The following is a 26440-nucleotide window of genomic DNA, read 5'->3' on the forward strand; positions in this document are numbered from 1 at the left end:
TGGGGGAAAAATTCCTTTCCAATCCCAAAGGGCTGACTTGCGCATCCCACAGCGACCTAGATAAGGGAAGAAGGGTAGACCGACTTTTAGAAACCAGCAAACAGGAAGTGGCTTCAAGCACATGACTTGAAATCTCATGCCAAATCCTGCGAGATGTTATGGCACCAGATCCCGGGCCTGATCCCATGATACTTCAAGCCTATCTTGGAAGTCCTGTGGTGGCTGGAAATCTTGTGGGACCTGTCCTGTCCTTTTGCCCTCTCCCATCATGGGAGCCATCAAAACACTGCCCTCTCTAGGATCAGGGCCCTCTTCTGGTCACAAGCAGAGTTTGAAATAATTGTGAATTGGTGCCAATATCAAGGGTGAGTGAAAAGAGTCAGAGTTTGGCCCTTTATATTGAATTATTTACATTTGTTTTGCAGCAGGGGCACATGGGGTATTCTTTGGAAAAGATGTTTTCCAGCCAAAGGAAAACTACACCCATTTTGTGCCTCAGTTTCCTAAAGCTCACTGGGGATAAGTGGCCTTCTCCTTGGGGAACCTGGGGAAAAGTGAGCTGTCAAGGTTCCTTCCCCACTCTGAACTCTAGGGTACAGATGTGGGAACCTGCATGAAAACCTCCTAAGCTTACTTTTACCAGCTTAAGTTAAAACTTCCTTAAGGTACAAACTATTTTACCCTTTGCCCTTGGACTTCCACTGCCACCACCAAACGTTTATCTGGGTTTATTTATTAGGAAAACATTGTTTGGAAACGTCTTTCCCCCTCAAAATCTTCCCAACCCTTGCACCCCACTTCCTGGGGAAGGTTTGGTAAAAAGCCTCACCAATTTGCATAGGTGACCACAGACACAAAACCCTTGGATCCTAAGAACACTTAAAAAAAAAAACATTCAGTTCTTACAAAAGAAGAATTTTAATAGGAGAAATAGTAAAAGAAAAAAACCTCTGTAAAATCAGGATGGTAAATACCTTACAGGGTAATTAGATTCAAAAGACAGAGAATCCCTCTAGGCAAAACCTTTAAGTTACAAAAAGGCACACAGATAGGAATATCCATTCTATTCAGCACAACTTAATTCCTCAGCCATTTAAACAAAACAAAATCTAACACATATCTAGCTAGATTACTTACTGAGTTCTAAGACTCCATTCCTGTTCTGTCCCCGGCAAAAGCATCACACAGACAGACCCTTTGTTTTTCTCCCTCCTCCCAGCTTTTGAAAGTATCTTGTCTCCTCATTGGTCATTTTGGTCAGGTGCCAGTGAGGTTATCCTAGCTTCTTAACCCTTTACAGGTGAAAGGGTTTTTCCTCTGGCCAGGAGGGATTTTAAAGGTGTTTACCCTTCCCTTTATATTTATGACATAAGCCTTAAAATTAAAAGGGCCATATCCAGCCATCATGTTTTGTATGATGCTTCTAAAGAACTTTTTCTGGGAGTTGTGCTTATGGATCAATGGCAAATTGGAATGCGTCTTCCTGTGTCTTGTGCTGGTGGCAGTTACTTGCTAGAGAGTGACAGTATGTTGGAAGTGGTATGGAAGCCAGCATGTGGGAGTGTAAATGCATTGGGATGAAGGTGGTATATACATGTGAAACATTATGTATTATTAAGAGCTTGTGAATCAACTTCTGTCTTGCTTTGATGCTGTCTTATTATCAGCCCATTCAAAAAGGCTGTGCGCAGAGTGCTCCTAGGACTTCAGAATCTGCCCTCAGACACTCCTCTTTTCTGTTAAGCTTTTGGGGCCAGGTTTTCAGACCAGAGCTGCACATGCATAGCCTATTTTACAGGAGCAATGCATGCCCACACAGCTACCCAGGCGCTTGTGCAAATCTGATATGCGGATGCAAGGGGGTAGTGTGCATGTTTGTGCCAACAGTGCACTAAAATCACAGTCTCATAATTTGTCTCCCAGTGTTAACTAAGTACTTCTGTTGTTAAACTAGGATTAAAGTACAAGGGATGCTAGTTTGCAGTCTAAACAGTCCGGAATGCCGTGCTGCTGGTATCACAAACGAGGCCACTTTTTACTGAGATGGTGGACTCCAGCAATAGGCTCAGAAATGACCATCACACGAATAATTCTTATTCATATTGACTTCATTAGGACCATTCACATGGTGAGAAAGGTTGTAGGATCAGGCCTCATTGCTTTTACATATCTTTTTGCCAGGTAGTGCTTTTCTGACCATAGGAAATGGTTTTCCTAGCAAAAGACGCAATTTTCTTTTGGGTAACCCAGGCAGCTTTTGTTTAGAATATCTCTCTGTATTAACTACCATAAATTTTTAGAGTTAGCAAAGAATTTTATTTTGTAAGACATGAAATCCGTATGGGTCTTTCTCTGTCATTTCTCTACTTGTCAATTCTTTTTTCCTCTCCAGCTTCTCCTTTTTTGTGCTAGCCTTAAAAAGCCCCCAAAGTGTCTGTTATAATCACATTTTGTTTGTTACAACCAGAATGAATGCCCTCACATTAGTATGCCTGGTTTGAGAAAATCAGTTTCTGTCTGGTGTAACAGACAATTTGTGAAAAACCATGTCATTTATATGTGGGGTTCTACTAGGGAAACATCTGCATATATAATTGGAGAGGTTTTTAGTTCAAATTGTGAATAATGCTGTTTATAGAACTAAAATAAAAGTTTTCAGCACTCAGATGTGCCGTGCTGTTGAAATGCAGCTTATTTAACGAGGCGATCATCATTAAAGTATTATTGGCAGTATTGTTCAGCTTGTCGGAAGATTGACTTCACATGCAAAGTTGCCAGCCTTGTTTTTTCCTTGGGAGGTCACTGTTACTCAGCACTTTTCTTTAAGTTTTGTACACAAAGGTCACTTCTCTAATTAATGCATCTTCATTTTTGAGAGTGTGCACCTTTGTGTCGTGTAGTATATTAACGGAAATTTTTCTTCTTTAAAAGCTTGGCAAAGACATGTGATGTTTTTAGTATTAATGACCCTCCCCGCCACCCTGTGGTTTATAAAAATAACCGATAGGTGTTTTGATTTTTAACTCTGAAGCGATTAAAAAAATGCTGGCTTTTAGGAAATCACATATAATGCCTGGATACGAAACAAACATTTGGCTGATTTATGGGATTGCTAATGGGATATGTAGCCTTACACCTGTAGGTCATCTCTTAGTCTCTGGCACAGGTTGATGGCAACTGAGAGTCATTATCTGATTTGCTGTTTTGAGGGTTTTGTGTAATGAATTGGAAATCTTAGCCTTGTTCCTAGCGGATAGGCAATCATTTCACAAGATCCGCTGGCACAGTTGATACCACTGTTGGCAGCCTATGTAGAGAGGTCAAGGGCAGAAAGAGCAAGGAGACTGAAACTTGCCCTTGGGGATAATCTCTCCAGGTCAAGATTGAAGCATGTTAGTAGGGTAGCATGAACGAAACTCCTGCTGCTGGTGCATGTTTATATTTATCTTGTGGATAATTAAAATTTTTAATTTCCACTACTGGAAATCCAGAACCTCTCAAGAACACTCAACAGTCACTTAAAATATATACATATGTAAATAGCCACATAATTGCAAGTCACTGAGAACCTCTCAGCTTAACTATTCCTGAACTGTTTTGTATATCATGATACATTCTCTGACCTTTTATAATGTTGGAGGTCAACATTATGGAAATAAGCAGCTTTTTATTCCATTTTAAGGTCAATCTAACCAAATTATGCATCTTCTAATGCAGTCGCTTCAAGCTCTCAGTTTTGAAAATTTCATTTTAATATCTTGCAACAGAGATAAATACTGTAGCTCATATTCATGTTGAACAATTTATTGCACTGACCATCATTCTCACTGCATGGTTTCTTGGGCCAGGGTCTTGTTTAACATTGCTTTGTTTGTTCTCTCTTTATACTGATGATGAAGGGCTCCGATCCCACCCCAAAACACTTGTGGGGTCCATGTTGCAGAGGTTTCAGAGCTCTGCACCTCCTCCTGTTGAAGCTAATGGGAGTTTTAGCACTGATTTCAATGGAAGTAGGATTGATTTCAGTATCCATTTATGACCTTGCATGGAAGCGGGGTCTGACATGGATTTGTTTTGTGCTTTTGAAGTGTACTGGTTTGGGAGAATAAATTTGAATCAATAAAAATGGACATTGCAGGCTTGATTCTCCGCTGCCTTGTATATTGTGTAATCATTTATAGCTGTGTAAAGTGAGTGTGAAATGCTCCTGTTGTGGCATTGCACCCACTTTGCATTCACTCTGCACTGGCATAAAGGACTGCACAAGGTGCAAGGGAGTGGAGGATCAAGTCTGGTGTGAGAAGATCGTGTGTTCAGCAGTTGGGTCCAGGTGATGGTGGTCCTTCATTAAACTCCTCAGGGCTCTGCAAGGGCACAGGGATCCAGGTTCAGGGCCCAAATGTGTTGAGAGACTGCCAATATCATACTGTGACTAAATGGATTTTTTTTTGGTAATAGTTTTATGAAATGTGTGTGCGCCTCAGTTTTTATGCTGATTTGTTCCCTAGTGGATGGAAAAGGGCTGTTTGCTCTTGGGATAGGGTAAGACACAAGTGTGAATGGCTCCTAGTTGTCTGGGCCTTTGGCCCCATATCAGTGGAGCATCTGAGAAGACAATGCCTGGATGTTGACACCTAGCAACCTACGACCCAGAGGGATATGAATTCCCCCCTCTCCTTCAGAAGGCCAGACAGCATTTTTCCAGCTTGAGAACTAAGGACTGGGAAGGTGTGAGGTGGGGATAAGAGTTGGCTGCTGGAAGGGGAGTTGGGTCTTTCATTGAGAGTCTGGTCTGATGAAGGAGGTCAGAGAGAGAGATGCCATGAACTAGGGGGTTCACTGCAGCTTGGCTGGCCTCTGGGCTAACCAGAATGAGCTATGCTTTAACCTTCATTTCTCTAGACTACCCTAAGAACTTCTTATGCTGTGTTCCAGTTAACAAATAAGCCCTACTCTTTTGTCAATTGTGTGAGTGTCACGGCAAATGGTTGCTGAGGTGCATTAATCACTGAAGAGTGTACAAGTCTCTATTGGACCTGCTGGGACTTGCTGAATGAAGCTCAGGGTGTGAAGCAGGAGTGCTGCAGGACCAGAAGTCCAGTCTAAGGAGGTGGTGAAGCACCCTGGCTTACCCTGGAGGAAGAGTGAGACCCCAAGAGGGTCTTGCACACTGAAGGGGGTCCTCCTAGTGACCATTCCAAAGCTGGGGCCATAGAGTTTCAATCTTGTAAACATTGCATTAGCTTTTTCCCATTTATGCTGTTTCTGTATATTTTACATTTCAGTTTGGACTCTAAAAGTAGACTGGCTAGTTTCATTTTGTTCTTGGCCGGTTTGACTTTCTGGTTCTCGTGCCTGTGGTTGTGTGTTGGGCTTGGGGTTAAAGACGACACTGCAAGTAAGTACTTTAAAAAATAACTTTATTAAATATTCATAGTGGGTTTTTTCTTGTTGTCCTTAAACTATCAGACATTGTCCTTTTTAAAATAACTTCCAAACTAGTTGTTTGCAGTAGCTAGCTATTATGAATCCTGTGATTTGTGTATAAAGCTAGTATTTACATACTGCATAAAGGCTGCATTAATTACAAGGCCAAATTCTGGTATCAGATGGTATAGCTACTTTTCAAAACTCTACAACCAGTGCTTTGGTTTTCAGAAGTACATTTTCTAGAGGCCGTATCCTGAAATCCTTACTTAAGGTTTACTCAGTCTGTGCTCAGACAAAACTCTCAGTCAGGTGCCCATCCAGACTAACCTACACTGATTTGAACAGTCATTTCTGATTATCTGATAATGTAACATGAAGTAAGATCATTCCAGAGGAAAGTTAACAGTAATGGGGTGTTTTTTCCTTTTCTTTCTCTCCCTTTTGCTGTAATCTGTGGCAAAGGCTGTGGTTTAAAAGGCTGTGGTTTAAAGTAATCTCAAAACAGTATGGATTGTGAGCCTACAATTTAAACATGTATTTTGCTTGGCACAGTCTACTGGAGATGTTCAGTATGCAGTTATGGGCCAGCTGGCAAGCAGAACCTGAAATGTGTGTGTTAGGTACACAAAACAAGGACTAAGATGAAATCCTGGCTCTGTTGAAGTCAGTGGGAGTTTTGCCATTGACTTCATTGGAACCAGGGTTTCACCCTAGAGCTATACAGTTTCCAGTGGTCCCCCTGGCCTCTCAATCCAAATTTCTAACTCCAAGTGGTCATTGACATCAGTACTCAAAGTCCCTGAGATGTTTTGACAGGGTCAGCTTGTGGCATTGCCTACTTTACCCCAGCCCTTCTGTCATCCTTGGAACCAGTGGGCCTTCATTGTGTCTAGATTGTATCACTCCTCTCATCAATCACATTGGTGATTCCGTCCTCTCACCAATCTCATCTCGTTATGCTCCTGAGTCCCACTGGAATTCTGCTCCCAAAACAACTCATGCCATTCTGCTTTGGTAGCCTCACAAAGGGCTGCTGTTTGGCTCAGCCATAACTCATCTGGTTGAAATGCATGGTTAGCAGTTTTCTCCTAACAGTTTGTTGAATCTGGGAATTGCTTGCCTGAGATGCACTGGAAACGTTTCCGTAAGCAAAACTAGCAGGCTTGAGAACTCCATCTTTCTCCCAAAGTTTATTCAAATATCTTCTTTCATATTGAAATTGCTCTGCTTTGAAGTTAACAGCTCTCAGCCCCTTTCCTTTACATACTAGGCCAGATCCACAGCTGCTGTAAAACAGCATGGCTCCATTAAAATAAATGGAGCTACTCCAGTTTACATCAGTTGTGGAGTTGGCCAACTGTTGTCTCTGTCAGACCACACCCAGATCCCTCTGCTAGTTTTGTTTGCATGTTCAGCAACTAATTCTCAGTCAAATTCCTTTGCCAGTTGCTAGCAGTCTCCAGCAGAGTTCTGTTACTGCATTTTATTTCAGTCCATGTAATCCCAGTCATCCATCAAAGGGGCAATGGCAAAAATGTTATGATTTCCCTTTAGGGGTGGGTTTTCTCCCATGTTTCTGCAAATAGCTGTGCTTGCCGGTGAAAAAGGCCAGGACTTGCCTTGATGATGTACTGAAGAAAATTGCCATTTTTCCTAAAATCATTCAAGCTAGAAATAGCAAAGAACTTGCTAGACCATTCCATCCAATACATCCTCCTGGCTGTGCACAACTTTCCTGTGAACTGTGCCTTCAGGTGTTTCCTATAGTATAATTTAAATATCTCAATTGATAAGACATCTACTACTTCCCAGAGATTACTCCACAGCCTCACATCACTGTATCCAGTGACATTTTTTTCCTCCTTCCCTCCAATCTTGTATTCAGCCTAAATTTTCCATTTCTGGAATTCATTCTACCCTACTAGTTATACTCTCTCATACCAACCTAAATAAACCTTCCACTTGTATCATGTCCTCCCTGATTGTTGTTATAAATGTGAAGCAAGGAATAAAATCACATTATCTTTGAAAAGTCATGGAAGATGGGAGACATTCCAGAAGACTGGAAAAGGGCAAATATAGTGCCCATCTATAAAAAAGGAAATAAGGACAACCTGGGGAATTACAGACCAGTCAGTTTAACTTCTGTACCCAGAAAGATAATGGAGCAAATAATTAAGAAATCAGTTTGCAAACACCTAGAAGATGAGGTGATAAGTAACAGTCAGCATGGATTAGTGAAGAACAAATCATGTCAGACCAACCTGATAGCTTTCTTTGACAGGGTAACAAGCCTTGTGGATAGGGGGGAAGCAGTAGATGTGGTATATTTTGACTTTAGTAAGCTTTTTGATACTGTCTCACATGACCTTCTCATAAACAAACTAGGGAAATACAACCTAGATGGAGCTCCTGTAAGGTGGGTGCATAACTGGTTGGAAAATCATTCCCAGAGAGTAGTTATCAGTGATTCACAGATATGCTGTAAGGGCATAACGAGTGGGGTCCTGCAGGGATCGGTCCTGGGTATGGTTCTATTCAATATCTTCACCAATGATTTAGATAATGGCATAGAGAGTACTTATAAAGTTTGCAGATGATACCAAGATGGGAGCAGTTGCAAGTGCTTTGGAGGACAGGATTAAAATTCAAAATGATCTGGACAAACTGGAGAAATGGTCTGAAGTAAATAGGATGAAATTCAATAAGGACAAATGCAGAGTACTCCACTTAGGAAGGAACAATCAGTTGCACACATACAAAATGGGAAATGACTGCATAGGAAGGAGACTGCGGAAAAAGATCTGGGGGGTCATAATGGATCACGAGCTAAATATGAGTCAACAGTGTATCGCTGTTCAAAAAAAGCAAACATCATTCTGGGATGTATTAGCAGGAGTATTGTAAGCAAGACATGAGACATATTTCTTCTGCTCTACTCCAGGCTGATTAGCCTCAACTGGAGTATTTTGTCCAATTCTGGGCGCCACATTTCAGGAAAGATGTGGACAAATTGGAGAAAGTCCAGAGAAGAGCAACAAAAATGATTAAAGGTCTAGAAAACACAACCTATTAAGGAAAATTGAAAAGATTGGGTGTGTTTAGTCTGGAGAAGAGAAGACTGAGAAGGGACATGATAACCGTTTTCCAGTACATAAAAGGTTGTTACAAGGAGGAGGGGAAAAAAATTGTTCTTCTTAACCTCTGGGGATAGGACAAGAAACAATGGGCTTAAGTAGTAGCAAGAGAGATTTAGGTTGGACATCAGGAAAAACTTCCTAACGGTCAGAGTGGTTAAGCACTGAAATAAATTGCCTAGAGAGGTTGTGGAATCTCCATCATTGGAGATTTTTAAGAGCAGGTTGGACAAACACTTGTCCGGCATGGTCTAGATAATACTTAGTCCTGCCTTGAGTGAAGGGGACTGGGCTAGATGACCTCTCGAGGTCCTTTCCAGTTCTGTAATTGTGTGCTTATTTTTCTACCTTTAGAAGTTCATTTTTCCCTCTACTGGGAGATGAGGTGATGCAGCACCATCGATCCCTGTACTGTAACGCTCCAATTTGCCAATTGTCTTTTTGGGAAGTAGGTGCCCAGAACAGAATGCAGTGTCCTGTATGCAGTATACAGAAATACTGTTCCCTCCCTAATTTTGTAATGAGATGCCTGTACATATTCAGTCAAAAGACTGCATTGGCCATTCCTTTATTCATGCAGCCAGACTGTATTTCAAACTCCTGTCTAACTTGCTGTCCACTATCACCCTAGCTCTCTCGTGGCATGTGAACGCTTGTCGAATAGAACTTGGTAGCTGTGCATGCTTTCTGCTCCCCAGCCAGGTTGCATGGATTTGCTTTAAAAAACGATGAGATATTGTTCCATGTAGAGGCCATAGTTAAGTGCCAATTACTTTTTACTAATTAAAATACATGATGGTCTTATTTGTAGCATAAATAGTTCTAACCTTTTAATTAAAATGTAAATTACAGTGTGCTCTGAATTTATAGAGTTGTGTGCTCTTGTGAAAATGCTTCTTTTTTAGGGCTCAATCCTTCTTTATCCCAAATTCCTAATGACATTAGGAGGAGTTTTGTGTGTGAAGTAATACAGAATCAGGTTGATAATTAGCAAAGTGGCGTTATGGGCCTGATTCCACAGTTCCTACTTAGGCAAAGCTGCCTGTTGAAGTCAATGGGCAGATTTACCAGTGAAAAGACTGCAGTGTTGGTACTGCAGCATTTTAAATTAGGACAAAGTAATAGCTTATGTCAGCTGGACAAGTGATTATTACTTTGTGTGTTTAACACAGAATCTCAGTTAGTTCTTGTCTCTTTGTCAGGGTAGCTAAGGTTAGCGTAATGATTTTTAATGATGCCCTAAAAATGTGTATTACATTTATTGTGCTACATCTCCTCCTCAATGGCTTATCCAATATCTTCTGATGGAACTGCTCAGTACACTGCAAGTAAAAAAATCTCATAGGGAACAAACCCCTCATTAAATCAAATAAATACTATATGAAAATTGGAGTTGATTTCTGTATCTTTGAGCTGCATAAGAAGGTCTCTGCTCTTCTGCATTCTATTGGCTCAAGAGATCTGGACATGAATCCTTTACCATCCTCTCGGGGGTCTTGAGCTTGTCGGATTATACCATCTTTTGTAATGGCAGGTGTATGCCACAGGGCAGGTTTTAAAATTCCTATGTTGGTGGATTGCATTAACCCATACTAAGTCAGGTATGTAAAATTCCATTAAGCTAAAACCCTCTGGCACTTTCTCACCAATGCTGGAGATCTGCAGGCTATGCTAATGTAGTAGGTTTGCTCATCTATTAGTAGGATGATGGTTTTAAAATAATAACATTTATCTTTGGCTGTGGACTGACATACTGCCTGCTGAGTACAATTTTTTGAAAGGCTTTGCAGATGTTGCTTCAGTCAATCTGGGTCAAAAAAAGATTGCTTAGAATCATAAAGGTTAGAAGGAGATCAAATCATTCTGCCTTTTTATTGCTTGAATAATGTGCTTGGAAAATATAATTCACTATTATTAGACTAAATGAGTTGGGATAACATAGGACTCAATATTAATTTTTCCATGTTCGCTGATTTTTGCCTGTTTTATAATGCAGCTAAATTTTGTGTTATTGATTATATCCTTGATTAGTGGCTTGCAAAACTAAATGTATGTATTAGTGTAAGCACATAGGAGTTTAATGTGTTGCATTAGAAACAACAATTAAAGAATTACTCTTCTGTTTTACAGAAGCGTTTGACAATAGGAAAGACCCAATTAAAGCAGCTGAATGTTGCGTTTAAAAGTTATTTCTCTGTTTCCTATGGTAGGGGTAGTATTAAGTGATTTGCCTAGACAGTATGGGGCATGTGAATGCAAATTTTGATATATTAAGCAGTCTGATGGGAAATGATCAGTTTGCTATTTCAACAAATGTCTGCTATTCTTCTGAACAAGGATTGCTTAACAAATATAAAGATCTTCTTTTAAAACATAGTTTTTATGTTTCTTCTTTTCTGGGTATGGAAACTTTTATTTATATATAAAACTTTAGAACCTACAAGTCTACTCAGTCCTACTTCAGCCAATCGCTCAGACAAACAAGTTTGGTTACAGTTTGCAGGATATAATGCTTCCCATGTCTTGTTTACAATGTCACTTGAAAGTGAGAATAGGCGTTCACATGGCACTGTAGCCAGCATCATAAGATATATACGTGCCAGACGTGCTAAAGATTCATATGTCCCCTCATGCTTCAACCACCGTTCCAGAATATATGCGTCCATGCTGATGACGGGTTCTGCTCAATAACAATCCAAAGTAGAACTGACTGACACATGTTCATTTTCATCATCTGTGTCAGATTCCACCAGCAGAGGGTTGATTTTCTTTTTTGGTGGTTCGGGTTCTGTAGTTTCCTCATCGGAGTGTTGCTCTTTTAAGATATCTGAAAGCATGCTCCACACCTCATCCCTCTCAAATTTTGGAGGGCACTTCAGATTCTTAAATCTTGGGTTGAGCGCTGTATCTATCCTTAGAAATCTCATATTGGTACCTGTTGTGTTTTGTCAAATCTCCTGTGACTGTGTTCTTAAAACGAATATGGTGGGTCATCATCTGAGACTGCTAGAACATGAAATATTAGGTAGAATGTGGGTAAAACAGAACAGGAGACCTACAGTTCTCCCCCAAGGAGTTCAGTCACGTATTTAATTAACGCATTTTATTTTTAACGAGCATCATCAGCATGGAAGCATATCCTCCGGAATGGTGGCCGAAGCATGAAGGGCGATATGAATGTTTAGCATATACGGCACATAAATACCTTGCAACGCTGGCTACAAAAGTGCCTGTTCCCACTTTCAGCTGACATTGTAAATAAGAAGCAGTCAGCAGTATCTCCCTTAAATATAAACAAACTTGTTTGTCTTAGCAATTGGCTGAACAAGAAGTAGGACTGAGTGGACTTGTAGGCTCTAAAGTTTTACATTGTTTTGTTTTTGAGTGCAGTTATGTAACAAAAAAAATTCTACATTTGTAAGTTACACTTTCATGATGAAGAGATTGCACTACAGTACTTATCTGAGGTGAACTGAAAACTATTTCTTTTGTTTACCATTTTTTCAAATGCAAATATTTGTAATAAAAATTATATAAAGTGAGCACTGTACACTTTGTATTCTGTGTTGTAATATAAATCAATATATTTGAAAATGTAGAAAAATATCCAAAAATAATTAATACATTTAAATTGGTATTCTATTGTTTGACAGTGCAATTAATTGTGATTAATTTTTTTTTTGAGTTAATCGTGTGAGATAACTGGGATTAATCAATAGCCCTAATATAAATATAAAACTCTGTTAATTACTGCATCTATAGCTATGTATGGACTGTATTTTACTATTTTAATATAACTGTAGAGAAACTGTAAGAATAACTTTCAACAGCTTCTGCCACTCTTACTCACATCAAGTAGTACCTTCCTTCACATGTATTCTCATTTAAATGAGAATTGAACTGCTCAAAGTGCCACTGTTACAGTAAGTAGTATCTTACAAAGTCCGCCCTGCGTCACTAACATCATCATTAACATTACTGATGTACTAAAAACATAAGAACTCAACTTCTACATATATTTAGAGATGAGCCTAGGGCAAATCAAATGCCCCTGAAATCTGGGGAAGTTCTGATCCAAACTTGGTTCCTGGTTCTTGTCTTTTTTTTATTGAACTTGGCAAATTCAGTTTCATGCTGGCTTGTGTCCATTTTCCCTGACATTTAATAATGTATTCATGACAAATGCAATTTTTAACTACACAGGGCAACTGACTTATTGTAACTTCCTAAAGCTTGAAGATATCCTGTCCACTCCCTTTCTGGCACACTGCTTTTGAGCCACTGTTTGGAAAAATGGTGTGTGCTGGCCATAGTCCTGATTGTTTACTTCCTTAGGTATGAGCTGACCGTAGTCGTGATGTTGGCGAAGGAGATTTAATTAGTGGCATATATGCCCTTCCCCTTCACAACTCCCCTCTGTAGAGGATTCTGTACAGAGTCTGTCAAAAGAGCTTGTTTGATTTGACTGTTGCTGCAGAACCAGCAGAGGGAGCACAGAAGCACAAAACATTGTTATATAACTTTTCTGGTTACAGTAGCTACGGGCTCTTTGTGTGCACGCTCTGTGACCAGAGATGAATTACTTTTTAAAAATAAAAATATTTAGGAGTAGGCTCTTTCTTTGATTTTCACTGTTAAGTATCATTAGGATTAGTGGGTGTTAACTCTCACTCACACTCACACACGGAGAAGGACTATATCTTCTAGAATTTTGGGGACATTCCTCATTAGACTCTAACAAATTGTACCAAGCTACTGACTCCACATGAGAAAACTCTGGAAAAGATTATCCCTTTTCTACTCCGCACTGTATTTTCTTTAGTTTCTTCTCTGCACTGTATTTTCTTTAGTTTCTTCCAATTGATCTGATAAAATCATCCTTCTTTTTAAAGAGCGGTTCTGGACAGAACAGGGAACCAATAAAAAAACAAAAGTGACACACTGGGTTTCTGTATTTCCTCTGTCTCAATGACATCCATATCAAATTAGCTTCAGAAGATGATTTCTCTAACTGTCAGCATTGGTGACACCAGCTGGAATCTGAAAATCAAGGGTTATCTCTTCCATCGTCCTAGTAATACAGATTCTCTAATCAAGATTTATAGAATCCATTTTGTTGATACACATGGAAGAATAGAATCCACTCTCCCCTCCTATAGCTGTACTGACTCTGCAGTGCTATCAGGAATAAATACTTGTTTGTCCCTAACATAAGCAAATGGGACTCAAATCCCACAGAGAATAGATCTGTTGAGTTACATAGTTACTTTTCACACTAAGATGACACTGTAAGCGTTCATCTGCCCTTGCTGCCTCCAGTCTGAAGCCGTAACCTGCCATGTGTGAACATGACAATTGCTTGCTGTGATAATGCTGCTCTGTTGTTGTTTGCTATATTGTATGGCAGCCTGAGGCATGTGATGGTTGCTGTTTTAAAGTCAATCAGTAATAATTATTTTTACTTCAGGTGGGGGATAAGGAAATAGAGTGCAGTAGCAGACAAATTCTTAAATACAAAGACAATGTTTGCATACAAATGTCCTTGGTGATAAAGAATAGGGATGGAATGTATATGTATTTCATGAAAATTGCTTCTAAGGACAATTGTTTTCACAGATTTACATGAAGCTGATGGCTGTTCTTTGTATAGTAAAAACTAAATATCATACCCCCAATATCCCCTGCCCCAAAATCATTTTGGGGATCTTCAGAAGCGGGGATGGTAGATTTGCCTACCTCTCTCCTCCCACCCTCTATTTATACAGGGCAAGAAAGTCATCCTGATGCAGTCTGAGATAATTATATATAGCTCAATTTTCACATACCAATTCCAACAAAGAAAAATTGGATGTGACAATCCTGGATTTATTGTTATGAGGAAAATTTCTTATTCCTATGACAGCCACTGAAGCACTAATCTTGGGTAACACACATTCCACCCAGTACATCTTTGTGAAGTAGCACTCAGTGGAAGATGTAAAACTCTTATATGACTGAAAAACTCCTCTTTTTCAATATCTGCTCTTTGCTCCTTTGTGGTTCTTTTTCACAGTCCTTTCTTACTTTGTCTGGATGTTTCAAATTAATGAGGTTTTGAAGTATGTGTTCAGTCAGTGTCAATTTGGAACTTGTAAAATCTCTGTGGGCCAAATCCAGCATCCTTGAATCTGCTCAGACGCAATACGGGTAAGCATAATAGAAACATCTAGATAAAGAGAGTGTGATTATTCGGGCAACGTTCTCCTCATAGGGAAAAGAAATACTCTTCCAGCTCTTTTTTTGGAATCGGAATAACTTCCAGTGGCCAATCTGGTTAATAATCAAAGATGCTTATTCCCTGTACCCCTCATCAAGTACTGCATTGAGTTTCCTACTATCTGAGCTCATTAGATTCCCAATCACATCAGACCCTATTAAGCTGTCTTCCATTCATAGCTGCTTAAGTTTCCTTATTACCTCACTGCTTGTCAGGATTTTCCTATCTACATTGTAAACTGTTAGGTTTGTGACACAGCATATGCTCATTGTTTTGTTCTGTCCTGCAAAATAGTTTCTCTAATTTTGTGTTATCTATTGGATACCCCCTCCCATTCACAATGGTGCAGATCATGTCCCCTCCTGGTCATAGTCACATAATATCCCTGTGGCTCCTACAGCAATTGCTTATACAGAAAAGTAATATTAGGAGAATATTTAATGTAACTGAGCAGCTGGAAATAAGGGAGAGGAGCCAGCACCATATGATCGGCCAGCTTTCCATGGACCATGAGCTAGTGTATTCGATGGATTGAGACCCTGTTCTGTAGATTATATGCATCAGAATGCACTGAGTTTACAGATGCTTCCTTGCAGTTTTGTTTAATCATTCTTTGCCCCATACATACATTGCAATGCAATCTTTTGTATTTACAACAAAGGGCATCTTTGTCACAAACTTTAATTGGTGTTATGTGTGCATCTCAAAGAGAGACTACATCTCTTATAGTACCATATATGAGCCAAATTGAGCACCTGCATGTTCCCATTGCCTGAAATCATATAATACTTAGGAGAAGTTAATTTCATATTTGCAGGTTGGGAAATGGTGGTTTAAAATGTCTGAGACCTGGCTATGCTAGCAGCTTTGCTCTGGTGCAGCTGCTGTATTGTTGACTATGGCTGTAATACAGATACTGCTTTCAGTGTAGACTCACCTGGTTGTGAAGAAAATCTAATCTGAATGTAAACTGTTGCAGTTTTGGCTGTTTAAATCTGCAGACAGGCAGACTAAACTAGTGGGCTTGAGTTTCAGAGATGTTGAGCACCTGCAGGTCCTATTGAGCTGGAGATCAGCATTGCTAAAAACCATACCCAGCAGCTTTGAGAGAGGTACTAATTGTCCCTTCAAGCTCAGCAAAGTGTTAACCCTGAAGCCCAATGGTGATAACAATCCTAAAGCAAATTGTGATGCAAACCCATATTATTACTACTACAGTAATAATAAAAATCATCATCATCATCCATTTCCCTACCTATGAAACATGGATGAAGAGAGGTGAAGTGAGTTGTCCAAAATGTCATGTCAGAGCAGGGATTAAAACTCAGGAATTTCTGGGCTTCTACTGCTATGCTCAGTAGAAATAGAGTATAATTTTCTGGCCATAGAACCAAGTCTGTTTGTTAATGGTATATGTTTTTCATTTGGTGGTGACGTTACTTTTAGCATTACGACAACAACAAAAACCAAGTAACTGTAAATGACAAAAGTATGATTTTGCTAGAGAAACATTTTAGAAAATGACTTTGCTTGTGAAGTAGTTCCTTGAGGTGCTGGGTGAATTTCAGATCATTGTTGTGTTTTTTTGTTGTTTAATAATTGCAAATATTTTTTTTGCCATTGAAGCAAATGGGCTTTGATATCACAACTCCAGACAGCTGAACCAAAGTTGTTCAGAACTGCAAGCAATTGATATGGCTGAGACTTGTGAAATTCACTTAGAGCTCTCTAACTGTTCTCATGATATATGCAGTGTAGCATTAAACTCAAGTAGTCAGTAGCGACTCCCAGCACAGTTTAATCCAATTGCATGGTAAAGGGGATTTGCTGGCACAGAAAAACGAAGGAAGAATTTTATAACCCACTTTTTAAGGATATTCAACTGCTCCGTGATACCGGATGTAACTTTAGTAAAAATATGGATAGAAATCACTCCTTTAGTCAAGTGACAAAATTAGGTCATATTTGCCCCCAAATTTAAGTTTTATGAAAACAAGTTTTACAAAACTTCACATAGTGACTGCCATCATGGGTCAGCATTGAGTTTGAACCTGGAACCTCCAGTACTGAAAGCATGAGGCTCTACTGCTTGAAGTAAAGGAGACCTCTGCTAGCAGAAGGGGATGCAGAAAAGGGTCACACTAACATCAATAAGAAAGTGTCCCAGAGTTTAAAAAAAAAAAAATACAAAATAATTTTAAAAAAAAGCGCTACTGAAATTTTTTAAAGTACAAGCATTTTGTCAGGGTGTTTCCAGCTGTAGCATTGCAGCATTATACTTGTGCACAACAGCCAGAAAGTGAAGTTGGGCCCAAGTGCTCCAGGTGTAGAACTCCTATAGAACTGAACAGAGAGCTTACAGAATGAACCCTTGGACCAGAAAGGGACCCCATATGAAAGGGAAACTGGCTGGTCTATTTTCATTCTCCCAAATGGAGAGAAAGCCAGCAAGTAAATGAGCAACATAAATAATGGAAATAAAATGGATCTTTTAATTTTTTTCATGTATTAATAGTAACACAGAGGAGGATTTTAAAAAGGTGTTTTGTTTTACCCAGTAATAGACACAAATCCTATTGACTTCAATGGGAGCAGGTTCTGTGGCTTTAACTATAGCCAGGTGTACTTTACAAACTTTCTGGATTGTGATGTGGGGTATCTTGTGTCTGTGGGAAAAGCCCCCCATGTATATGCAGTTCTTATGTTCTTATGTTATACCAGCAAAACTATGCTTGTTGCACGTGAAGGGCAGGAATAACTATGTGGGCGAAAGCACAGTTCTGCTGGTAAAAGCTGCATCCGCACTATGAGCCCTTTGCTGGTATAGTACAGCTACTCTGGCAAAGTGCTCCTAGTATAGACTTGGCCTATATTACAACCAACAATCAAAGCTTTCCCACATCTTTTTCTCGCACTTTCTTTTCACATCTCCCATCCATTTGACACTCCTAATAATCCCCTTTAATTCTGTGCAGGAATCCCTTGTAAGCCATGCTGTAGAATTAAGCCATGTTGAGCGGTGGTTGGCTGTCATGCACCCAAGTTTTTATTGGCTCACTTTTGTTTCTCATTTAATATTAATGATTTTTTTCCCTCCAACCTGCCGTTTCATCTCCGACAAAGGGAACTATAAGGAATTTCTTAGCAAGGTAGGCTCTAATCATCTTCCATCATGTTACAGATGTAATTGTGTACATTCTGTACATTCCGTGGGACTCACATAATCGCCATGCAGAATGCATCATTCATAAATTGTTCAGGGCGACCTTTTGTACAGTAGCACTAATTATTATTATCACAGAAGCCCAGTAAACGAGACTGGTAATTATTAGGGATTTATTTGAATGGACAGCGGAGCTATTCTTGGCAAGTTAGTCAAAGCAGTTGTCATGACAGCCACACAAATGTGTCTTATGAATTGGGTTAATTAGGGTAATTAATAACTGTTGTTTTGCCCTTTAACAAGGGATTGCCTAGGTGTTATCAAAAGGGGAATCGTCCCTAGCGCATTTCTTATTTTTTTCCTCGCACAACAACTTTCAAATCTTAAACCTGAAGTAGTAAGTACCTACAGGACTGCCGTTATATATGCAAATGTGGCATTCTTTTTTTCTTGCGCAAAGCAGGGTATGTTTTAATCTTACTACTGAACTGCTACTACTTGCCAGTGTTACATAGCGAAGGACTCATCATCGTCATGAATAGTATTATTGTAGCACCTAGGAGTTCTAGTCACAGACCAGGCCCCATTGTGCTAGGTGCTGTACAGTGGTCATGATCCTATTCTTGCCAATGGGAGTTTTGTCACTGAGGGCATTGAGTGTAGGATCAGGCCCTGTACACACACGAACTTTTGAACTCATTTTAAAGCCTGGATTTTAGATCATCATTTATTTGTGCCTACAAGCCAGAGCCCTATTTTGCTAGGTGGTTGTACAGACGTATAACAGAGAGACTGTCTCTTTCTTAAAGAGCTTACATGACCGAGAGAATCAAAGTCCATCTATCAGAATTACTAAATTGAATTGTCTCTCTTTTATGGTATGGATGGCCAGTTGGAGCTGATCCTGACATCCTTGCTCAGGTAAAGCACACCTTTATTTCAGTACTTTTTGCATTTGCCTGAGACCTTGGGACTTAGTCACTATTGTAATAATTATCATTAATGTTTATACTGTGTGGGGTCTAGGAGACCTAGTCATGGATCAGTGCCCCTTTATGTTAAGCATCATGCAGACAGAACAAGAGGACCCTGTCCTGGAGAGCTCACTGTCCATGTAATTTGATCTAAGGTTTGGAACTTGGAAGCCTCATAGTCCCACTTTGCTTTACATTAAGTTACTGCTGTTGTGATTTCTCCGTTACTGCCAGCGTGTGATCTGTGAGTCACAAGACCTATAGTGGAGACAGTTCCTGCTTTGAAGAACAGTGTAAATCTGACAAAGGACTTCAGGATTTAGCCGCTGATTATTAAAAATGAACCAAGATAAAAGGTTTGACTCAGGCATATTAAAATAAGCTTTGTATAGAAATGAACTGAAAACATGACTGGAGACAGCGACTAGCTTTTCAGCTGCAAAAGCCATGTTTATTTTTTTTATCATCTGGGTTTTTGAAGGCCCCTTTAAAAATAAAGTTTATGTGATAACACACATCTTTTAAAAAGAAAATAATGGGGGTAGAGAACCCTGCAGGGAGGCAACAATATTAATGAAGAAATACTTTACATCATTCTCTTACAACCTTAGGTCTAATAGCCTGGAACTGGTACTTTGGCTCCTTTAAAAAGCCCAACAAGGCAATGCAATTATGGACTCTGAAACATTTTTATTTTTAGTTTCTTGTAAAAGCAATTCATCCTCTGCCATGGTACATTAACTGGAGGGAACAAGAAGAAGTGAGGTTTTGGCACCTTTTGTTATAACTAGCTGGCTGTATTTACCAGATTGTTGTTAATGTAGAGGGAGTATTTTTTTCTCCTTCTTATAAGGGGAGATGGAAGGAAGTTAATGGAGTAAAAGAAGGAGAATGCAGTACAATCCATACCTTAATAAAGACCTACTAAGTTGGAAAGCAGTTTTTCTCCCTTTCCTACAGTTTATCCTCTGAATAGACCACAATTTGGTTGTTTCTGCTGAATTTTTCCTCTCTGGCTAGTTGAGAGATACCTGTCTGGGAATCAGAGTAGCAGCCATGTTAGTCTGTATCCGCAAAAAGAAAAGGAATACTTGTGGCACCTTAGAGACTAACAAATTTATTTGAGCATTTATTTGAGCATAAGCTTTTGTGAGCTACAGCTCACTTCATCGTTGCAACAAAGCCCGTTGCCAACTGTGCCCACATATCTATTCAGGGGACACCATCATAGGGCCTAATCTCATCAGCCACACTATCAGAGGCTCGTTCACCTGTAGATCTACCAATGTGATCTATGCCATCAGTGCCAGCAATATCCTTCTGCCATGTACATTGGACAGTCCCTACGTAAAAGAATAAATGGACACAAATCAGACGTCAGGAATTATAACATTCAAAAACCAGTTGGAGAACACTTCAATCTGTCTGGTCACTCGATTACAGACCTAAAAGTTGCAATTCTTCAAGAAAAAAACTTCAAAAACAGACTCCAACGAGAGACTGCTGAATTGGAATTAATTTGCAAACTGGATACCATTAAATTAGGCTTGAATAAAGACTGGGAGTGGATGTGATCTTACACAAAGTAAAACTATTTCCCCATGTTTATTTCTCCCCCTGCTGTTCCTCAGACATTCTTGTCAACTGCTGGAAATGGCCCACCTTGATTATCACTACAAAAGGTGTGTGTGTGTTTTTTTTTTTTTTTTTCCCTTCCCTCTCCTGCTGGTAATAGCTCACCTTACCTGATCACTCTGGTTACAGTGTGTCTGGTAACACCCATTGTTTCATGTTTTCTGTGTATATAAAATCTCCCCACTGTATTTTCCACTGCATGCATCTGATGAAGTGAGCTGTAGCTCACTAAAGCTTATGCTTAAATAAATTTGTTAGTCTCTCTAAGGTGCCACAAGTCCTCCTTTTCTGTCTGGGAATGGTCCCCTGACCAGTGTGTACTAATATTGCTCTGTATCAGTTTGCTGTCTTCCCCCAGTGGAGGTTGGGCCAGCAAATATAGTTTGTTTTCTGTGCTCTCTCCAATCAGGAGAGGACAAATATGAGCTATGGGTGTGAAGTCCCCTCTGAAGGAATTTCCTGGTGCACATAGCACTGAGCTATGGGTGGGGAGTACTGTGTGGAGAAACTTCCTGCTTTGTACAGCACTGCGTCATCCACTAGCTTCATTATGGTTTTGTTCTTAAAAAAAAAGCCATCCTCTGATGCATGAAATATTGGCCAGAGGTAGAATATTAGACTTGATAGAACAGTGGTTTAACCTGATACTGAAAATCCTCTATTCCTTTGACATTGGATAAAATAATTCTGGATGTGTGTGTTAAGAGAGTAATATGTTGGGCTAAACTCATCCTGGTCTAATTCCCTTACTTTCAGGGGAGTTACATCAGTGACTAATTTGGCCCAGAGTAGCCCTCTACTAATAATTCTCAGTACAGGAAACACCATTTGGAGCTTGCTGCTCAGAATCCTTTGCAGAAAGCTGGGTGTGGAATAAAGATAAAGCATGATGGAATTTTGGCAGCATACCTCAAAGTCTCCATCTCTCCTTAGCAAACAAAGCCCCACCCACAGATGTACAATACTCCTCTATAGTATTTTTTGTTGTGTCCCTCAGTATGAGCTCCGTGTCCCCATTTTAAAATCCAGTGTCTCATGTTAGGCCCAGTACTGTATGTGTGAGTCACAGCAAGAACACACAATCCGAGGGTGTCTAGAACAGCGTTAAGGCTCATCAAGAGTCATCAGACTGAGCGGCAGTGGGTAATATCCGCATGTTGGGCAAAGGACGGCAGGACAACTACTTACATTTTCACTTTCTATGAAAAGAATTAAAACCAAACTGTTCCTTTCAAGGCTGGGCCTTGGTCCAGGCTAGCAGATGTCTTGGTGCTTTATGAAAGTGAGGCTCCGGACGTTTTAGACAGGGTGACTTGATTTAAATCACCAAGTGAAAAGCCTCTATTTAAATAATCAATTTTAATCAACTTTTCCATTTGTACTTTACTTATTTTCTGAAGAAGGGTGCATTCTCATTGGTTGATATAAACAATTAAAACATGTTGATTTACAACTAAATGGAGCCTTACATTAGATTTGGTACATTTTTTTTTTCCTATGTAGGAGGGTATACTATAACTGCATACATTTATTAAAGCAATTCTATAACTTAATTTCAGAGTCTTTATTAATTGTACATTTTTAGTATGTTAGAAAATGGTAAATGATATTTCTTATTTACTAAATAATTAACTGTTCATTATTTGTGTCAAGCTGCATTAGGATGGTAACTGGAATTTAAACACACAAAACAGCATATTTTAATTAAATGTTTTAAGAGATTATAAGTTTAGGGCTTAGCATATTTTGTATTAAATTCAGATATCACTTTTAACAGGTTTATTTTTAAAAAGAAAAACGTACAATTTAAATAGCATAAAAAATACAATTAAAAATTTTAAAAATTATATTTTTCCACCCTGGTCTCGGAGGAAAATCATCTGAAGGACTGTGTCTTTGGGAAGAATTTCAGTCTGCGTCTTTGGCCTGGCACTGGGGTGTCACAAGAAGGTGATAGGCTCAACCTCTGGGCTGAGGGAAGAGATTGACTTGTCTGTGTCTCCTTTCCCTTCTTTCCCTTTTCCAAGGTGGGTTAAAAAAGTAGTTTCTGTGGCCATGGTCTTAAGTTTTGTGCATCGCATTGTGCAACTTGTGCAGATCACATGGAAGGGCGTCAATGTTTACAAGATGAAAGAGGAGTATGAAAATATAAACTCCAGAGGATGGATTTTACTCTTGGACCCGCCAGTTTCATTAGTTACCCTTTACAAACGTGTGTCTCATCTTTGGCATTATGTCGGTGTGAAATTTCTGGTGCCACTGCTGTTGTCGAAGGGAGGAAAGAGATTCTCTGCTATACATTGACTGATTCCACCCACCCACTTCCCATCCCATCTCATGCAGCCTGCAAAGCATAGCCAGAGCTGTGCTGCTTTGGGTTGACTGATGCACATGGATCCCCCTGTAGCCTGGATTAAAATGCCTACTTCAGCCTGACTTTTCCATAGTTTGATGATGATTCCCCTCCCTTTCTCATTTCAGAGTTCCTTTGTCAACTTCCCTACACTGGTGCAGCCTGGAGAAAGGCACAGTACCTTTCAGCCTTGCAGTCAGTCTCTCTCATGACTGCAGGGTATTTCTGTGGTTTGGAGAGCTGTGAGAAAAATTTTACCCATGCAGCAAAAATGGGAAAAATTTCCTTTTTGATAAATAATTTCATTGTGAGTTAAATACCCTTGAGACTTACAGTGGTAGCTGCCAGAAGATATTTTGATTGCAGTTCATCCCTAGAAATTATAGATAAACAGTTTAAATGATAACAAAACAAGTACTCAGGGCATTATTTCACAGGGTTTGATCATCCTCCATTGTTGTGGGATTTTATCTCAAGACAGCTTGAGCCTGCTGGAGCCAAGGCCTGACTTTAAAAAATGCACGGGCACAATTATGTACCTAATGTGTGCACACACAACTACTTCGGTTGCATGCACAAATGGTTATTTGTGGGTCTAGCCAGCTATGTGTGTGTGTAAATACTCAATTTGCTCATGCAAATTTTAAAAATCAGGCCTTCAGTCTTTGGCTTTGCCCCTTTAGTATGGCCAGGTTAATTTCATTTTGAAAAAAATATAGTGGGGGGAAAAAAAAACTCAAAAGGGTGATGTAGATTGCAAATGCAGAGTTTGATAGAGATCTTTTCCCCTTAGGGAGAAATTTCCCTCTCATTCCTTGTGCATAGTTACAATAAATGGGCTTGTATTTGGGAACTGAATTGGAATTGGGGAGATTGGATCCATCCCCCAAACTGTATCGCCCTGGATGATGATATCCTATGCTATGCTGGCACTCAGATGTGGCACAGACTCAAGCCCTGCCAGATGTGGTGGCCATCAAGTTCTTTGCTCGCTCACTCTGCAGCAGCCGTCTCTCCATGCGGTGGAATTGCAGTACCTCTGGTTTGTTCAGAGCCTTTGATTACCCCTATACTGCTGAGGAGCTTTGACCTTCAGAGAGAGAACACCTTCAACACTGTTACTTGAGGAGAGAATGTGCCAATATTTTGTCTTGCAACTGCATTGCTCCTCTTGAAGGATTTGTCTTGTCTGTGTTTTCTCTCACTGGTGAAATATACATGAGTAATACTACTACTCAGTAATCATAGAGCCCCTTTCATTCGTGATACTCAAAGTGCTTCACAAAGGTTGGGAAGCATCATTATCCCCATTACACACATGAAGAAACAGGAACATTGGAGGTTAAGTGACTTGCTCATGATCCCAAAAGTGAGTCAGATGCAAAATCAGTTACAGAATCCAGGCATCCTGGCTCCCAGTCCCCTGTTTTCATCAATCTTTCCCTTGATGCCTTGGCCTGGAATTATGCAATGGAGGCAGGGGCACTGCTTCGGCACATAAGCTGACCTCCTAGAACTTCCTTTTGATTGAAATGAAAAGGCATTGGCATGACCTCATGACTTCATTATTCCCAACACAATTGCAAAGACTTTGGGCATTTTTTATCATGAGAAATCTGAGATCGCTCCTCTGTCCCCAAAATGTATCACTTTTGACCTGGAGCTCCAGAGAGCGAATGACAATGAGTTTTATTTAACCCTGGAGATAGAAACTTTTTTTTTTTAAAAAAAAGAGAATCTATTACATTAGGTTTTATTCATAACAGAAGGAGACATGGAAAGGACAACTTTTAAAGGTTTTTAAAAGGTCTCCAAGTCATGCCCCATTAGTCAAAGATCTCTGATTAAATCCAGATTGTTTCAGGGCCAACAGCCTTGCAGTGCTTAGGGTGTTAAAAGAAATTGCACATCAGAAAATCCTAGACATGGTGCTAGGAAAGACCTGTTATTACGTTGTCTTGGCCTTTATCCTCAGGGGTCAATTCACAAATTTTCCTTAGAATGTATTCACACTTGCATACGTTTTACTTACCCCCCCCGCATGCTTGTGTTGTTCGTGTGTGTGGAAAGTGACCATGCAAGAGGTCCTATGCACTCCCTGAACACAGGAGGTAGACTCTGTGTCAGCTTCAAATAGACTGGTATGGAAGGAAACGCTGATGTGGGGTGGAGGAGGAGCCACATGATCTAAACGTAGGTGGCTCCAGTGGCTCTGAACGGAGATGCAATGGGTGTGATTAAGGGGCAATGACTGCTGTTGCAGCCCATAGGCTGGGGCAGTGGCTGTGGAAGGGACTGTGCTGCAGCCCCAGGTTGGAGAGTGTGTATTTAATTTCCCTGATTCCCTGCACAGGACACCCATACAAAGCTCAGTTACTCAAGCTTTATGTGAGCTTCCTGAATTCCATCGACTTTCATTAGGCTTCTGTTAAAAAATTACTAATTAATGTACGGTTTCAGAGTAGCAGCCATGTTAGTCTGTGTTCGCAAAAAGAAAAGGAGTACTAGTGGCACCTTAGAGACTAACCAATTTATTTGAGCATAAGCTTTTGTGAGCTACAGCTCACTTCGTCGGCTGCATTCAGTGGAAAATACAGTGGGGAGATTTATATACACACAGAACATGAAAAAATGGGTGTTATCATACACACTGTAAGGAGAGTGATCACTTAGGATGAGCTATTACCAGCAGGAGAGCGGGGGGTCGCGGGGGGGCAAACCTTTTGTAGTGATAATCAAGGTGGGCCATTTCCAGCAGTTAACAGGAACGTCCGAGGAGTGGGGGGGAGGGGGAATAAACATGGGGAAATAGTTTTTTACGTGGTGTAATGACACATCCATTCCCAGTCTCTATTCAAGCCTAAGTTAATTGTATCCAGTTTGCAAATTAATTCCAATTCAGCAGTCTCTCGTTGGAGTCTGTTTTTGAAGTCTTTTTGTTTTAATATTGCGACCTTTAGGTCTGAGATTGAGTGACCAGTTGAAGTGTTCTCCGACTGGTTTATGAATATTATAATTCTTGACATCTGATTTGTGTCCATTTATTCTTTTATACAGAGACTGTCCAGTGTGACCAATGTACATGGCAGAGGGGCATTGCTGGCACATGATGGCATATATCACATTGGTAGATGTGCAGGTGAAGGAGCCTCTGATAGTGTGGCTGATGTGATTAGGCCCTATGATGGTGTCCCCTGAATAGATATGTGGACACAATTGACAACGGGCTTTGTTGCAAGGATAGGTTCCTGGGTTAGTGGTTCTGTTGTGTGGCGTGTGGTTGCTGGTGAGTATTTGCTTCAGGTTGGGGGGCTGTCTTTAGGCAAGGACTGGCCTGTCTCCCAAGATTTGTGAGAGTGATGGATCTTCCTTCAGGATAGGTTGTAGATCCTTGATGATGCGTTGGAGAGGTTTTAGTTGGGGGCTGAAGGTGATGGCTTGTGGCGTTTTGTTATTTTCTTTGTTGGGCCTGTCCTGTAGTAGGTGACTTCT

At 40.1% G+C, this 26440-nt stretch overlaps 1 protein-coding gene across 8 annotated transcripts in view; it reads left to right on the forward strand.

Annotated features, from left to right (window-relative positions):
* Positions 1-26440, forward strand: part of PCDH19 (protocadherin 19) — a 113216-nt gene that overhangs the window by 13404 nt on the left and 73372 nt on the right. Inside the window, exon 4 of one of the 8 annotated variants that reach the window (XR_012160921.1) lies at positions 5286-5398. The exons of the other annotated variants lie outside the window; for them this stretch is intronic. The gene's annotated coding sequence lies outside the window, so the exon portion shown is untranslated. The remainder of the gene's footprint in view (positions 1-5285; positions 5399-26440) is intronic. 8 annotated transcript variants of the gene reach the window in all.

Source organism: Lepidochelys kempii, chromosome 9, assembly GCF_965140265.1.
Source record: "Lepidochelys kempii isolate rLepKem1 chromosome 9, rLepKem1.hap2, whole genome shotgun sequence".
Lineage (NCBI taxonomy): Eukaryota > Metazoa > Chordata > Testudines > Cheloniidae > Lepidochelys > Lepidochelys kempii.